Source organism: Cyclopterus lumpus, chromosome 22, assembly GCF_009769545.1.
Source record: "Cyclopterus lumpus isolate fCycLum1 chromosome 22, fCycLum1.pri, whole genome shotgun sequence".
In the NCBI taxonomy this organism is placed as follows: Eukaryota; Metazoa; Chordata; class Actinopteri; order Perciformes; family Cyclopteridae; genus Cyclopterus; species Cyclopterus lumpus.
Window position 1 is genome coordinate 2,469,014 of NC_046987.1, and position 4,578 is coordinate 2,473,591.

Here is a 4,578-nt window from a genome sequence, read left to right on the forward strand (position 1 = left end):
ATATATATATATATATATATATATAGCAGCATAAGTTCTATTTTTCTGTTGTAGTTTCATTCAAGGTTTTTATATATATATATATATAACTTATGCTGCTACCCGAACAGCTGTAAGAGCTTGACTGGTGCTTTCACTGGTCTTACTGGGAGCTGTGGTCCTGAATCCCCTCTGCTGCTCCGTGACTGTCGTCTTCAGAGTTGAATGCATGAATATACATGTTGTATGTAAGTATTTTTCTGCTTTTTTCCCCTTCTTTCCCCTTCCTTGCTGAGCTGTATGTTATTTGTTGTGTTCTGGTTCGTTCATGTAAGCAACCGGAACACAAATGGTGGCCAGACTCCAGAACCGTCATGGTTCAGGCAGCTTTGATGCTGAAGTATAAAGCGTGGACACACACAAGGGGTTTGACTGGCGCTCTGCTGCTCGTAATGCTCACACCCTGGGGCATCAATAAGGTCTTTCTGAACCATCAGACAGATCTACACAATAAAATCCATAAACAGTCAGAAAATAGTTCAAAGGCTGGTCACACATGTGGAATGATGAATAGGACATGAAACAGGTAGCTTTATATGAGCTGGTAGTATAGTGTATACAGTGATGCATGTATTTGTAATGGTATTATGATGATAGTAGCAAGTTGTAGAACAGTGAGTATTTAAACTATGAAATGCTTCATTTACTGCTGAAGCATCTATCTATCTATCTATCTATCTATCTGTCTATATATATATACATATATATACATACATATATAATATATACATATATATATATACTATAGTATATATATACATAGATATATACATATATATACATACTATATATATATACTATATATACATTTATATATATATATACTATAGTATATATACATAGATATATACATGTATATACGTATATATAGTATATGTATATATACATGTATATACTATATGAGTGATGTTCATCGGAGCGACGGCCTGGAGGAACTAACTGTCTGCTAGTCTTGCCGTTCAGTGTTCTGCAGCGCCCCCCAGAGGGGAGAGGCTCAAACAGCTTGTTGCTAAAGGGCTTCCGGACTCTGGAGGTGTTTAGGTCCTGGATGGGGGGCCGGCTGCTGGCCCCGAGGACGTGCGGTCCTGATTCACACCACGGGGAGCGTGGCCATTGAAACCTCGTGGACGCGTCGCAGCCCCAGAGGATCATGGGAGTGGGGGAGTGTCCACGTGACGAGGAGGATGCATCGGACCCTCTGCAGGAGCAGCAGAGGTCAGGCGGCTCCGGGGGCCTTCGGGGAGATTCCTAAGAGACGGGGTTAGTTTGTCCGTTCCGGGCTACCGTAGGAAGACGGTGGACTAGAAATGAAGGGCTCGTTCTGAGCTAACGAAAACACGAGCAGCTTCATGCGAGTATCATTTTATGAAAACATAATTATGAATATTCAATTTCTGCTCGCAGATTTCCAACACACCGGAAATGTAATATATAATAAAACATTCAGCTGGTTCCAACTATGTTTCTATTTATAAAAAAAAGTATCTTACCTTTAGAGTTATTGATTGTACAAAAGAAAACATTAGTATTGTATTCAAATAATCTCATAGGTGCAGTCTCTGTCTATAATGGATTATAAACATATTTATATTCCATTGTAATCTGCATGTAGATTCATAAGGACAAGCATAATACATTGTAAAGCATTTGATTATGACTTATAAGGTCAAGTATTTCATAATACTTCATAATTGCTAATCACTCAGATTTTTTTCTACTGTATTCTAACTACCATTGTTCTAATGAATTATAACAGTTTTATAATGCATTATGAAGGGATTATTCAAGTCATTGGGGGATTTCAGTGAAGTGATGACATTCTTAGGCAGATATGATACAGTACAGGAATTTAAATGTATTTCTTGAATGTGTCATGAAATTGAGCAGACACATTATAATAATATAATTATATAATTGACAGAAATATTTAATGATTTAATTTTATTGATAATAATATATTGCAATTGCAATACAATTCCTACTTTAGTAACACAGAAAATGTGTTAAACACTTAAATTCCTGCATTGTGGGGAATTTATATTTGCCAATTTCTCACTTTACTGGATCAATTTATGATCCAAACGTCTTCATTGAGGAAAACACAAAATGCAGGCAACAGATGACAATTCAAAATCAGAAAATATAATGGAATATAGTATTTTCAGAAAGTCATTATGATTTGCTTTCAAATATGTATTCTTCCGTGGATCAACTTATCTCATTCGCTGCTGAGTTATTAAGCTAGTTATGACGGGCGCTATTACTCACACCATGAAGCATGCATACAGATTGCATTTTATATTTAGGTTTATTTATGTGGATGTGTGTAAATATAAATATAGTTGTATATGTATGTGTATATTTATATATACACATATATATACATATATGTATTTATGTATATATATACACACATATATGCATGTATACATATATATACATACATATATATATATGTATTTAAATATATGTGTGTATATATACACATATATGTATTTATGTATATATATATATATATGTATTTAAATATATGTGTGTATATATACACATATATATATATATACAAATACATGTCATGTCATAGAAATGGACAAAGTCATATATTATGTTTGAAAATGGTAAATGATCAGAAAAGGTTGGAGATAGTGTAGTCTCATTAGAGCGGTATGTTTGTGAAGTATTAATATGGGAGAACTAAATGTTAACCACTGACCTTATTTCAGCCATCCGACCAAAAAGCCCCCGGCCCCCCAGACAAAGGATGCTGACTCATCCGTTTCAGGACAGAAGCTCGACATTGCCAATGGTTCTTTACTTTTATACGAGCACCCTCAATATAGTGCAGAGGACCTTATAAATAATATCTTATAGTCTTATAAAAGTTACCATGGAAACAAAGATCAAATGACATTGTATGAGACTTTTAAATATTTGAGTTTAAAGGACGAATACTTCTCCGGCTCCAGTTTGAGGACTCTTTGGTTGGACTGATTTTACAATCAGTGTAGCCTGTTAGTCCAGACTGAAACCTGACCCCCCCCCCCCCCCCCCCCCCCCCTCCCCCTCCCCCTCCCGGTGAACCTGCTCTCGCACCGATGCTGCCGTTGTGATCCCCTCGGGAAGAGCCAATATCGCGGGTGCTGCTGACGAGCCTCAGGCAGCAGGCTGGAGGAGTGAAACCAGGCGTCTCTGCTGAAGCCCCACAGCATGTCACAGATTGGATTTGCGGGGAATATAAATTTGCGAGAGCCTTCATCAGTCCGTTAAGTTCCCCGAGGAGTGCCTGAACACTGTCCAGGTTTCATCTTCAGGGATAATTCTGCTTTATGATAACGTGGGAGACATTCAGTTTGACAACACCCCCCCACATCATCTCCATACTTTAACTATAATGAAAGGCACACAAAAGAAGTACAAATAGAAGAATGCCCTCTGGCAAGAGTTCTGCATCATTCACATTGGATGCATTTGATCATTTTATTGATTATAATCAAAGCTAGTTAATCCAGACTAGTTAAAACGTGCTCCACATTTCTTTGCTGTAGCAATAAATGCCTATTGAGGTGTGGACACTCCCACATTACAGCAGACTGTCAGCATGTACCACAGGACCACAGCAGAATGACCATACCATTACTTTATTGTAGATATACTGGGCTACAATTATTACAAAAAGAAAAAAAAGAATACATACAAACATAATTAAAGGTATTTATGATCCATAAGGTGCAGACTGCAAACCACTGCAGCACGGTATACAGTATGAGTGAGGAGTTCAGTTTCTATTCCAATGTCTCTTAACCATTTGCTGCAGGTTGTGATGGCGCATAATTCCACATTCTGATACCAGTTCATCGCTCCATCCGTCCGGCTCCATTCTGCTGCTCAGAGACCCTAACACCCCCCCCCCCCCCCTCTTTCTACGATGGCTTTATGACACCAATACCCCCCCACACACACTTGTTTATCAAAAGGCATTTCACTTCTTTGTCGTTATCACATTTGACCTTAAAGGGGTCCAACTAATGCTGGAACTGGGCGTTCATCTTCTGGTTTGGTGGGGTTCATATTCCCGTGAGTGCCTGGCCACATGTACTTGGCATGACGTCCCACCCTGATCCAGTAATCAATGGAAGAGAAGTCCACGCACTGCTTTTGGATGTTTGGACTCAGTAGGCCGCTACACGACACCCTCTGAACGCCACGCAGACCCGACAAAGAGTGGAACAGACGCAACAATTCAATACTTCATTTTGTCCAAATGTGACCCCTACTCTTTCTGAGTGCATGTAAACTGGTTGTGTGACCCACTTCGACCGGGGCTTTATCCACAAGCAGAGAGAGAACCAGGCAGAGTGGCTTCTTCCTTCAGGGCCCTGATAAAAGGGTCTGTAATCCAGACCCACACAGCTCAGGAGGGTCTCTGTAACGGGTCCACATGATTCATGTCTGTTTAAGGCAGGACGTCAGAGGAGCCCACGACCTCACAGCTTCGCCCCGACATGCAGAATTGTTTTGTTTACAGTGTATTTGCCCCCC

General features: G+C 39.4%; 1 long non-coding RNA gene across 1 annotated transcript in view; it reads right to left on the bottom strand.

Moving 5' to 3' along the window:
• Window positions 1–4,578, bottom strand: part of LOC117751297 — an 830,737-nt gene that overhangs the window by 619,621 nt on the left and 206,538 nt on the right. The gene's annotated exons all lie outside the window — the stretch shown is intronic.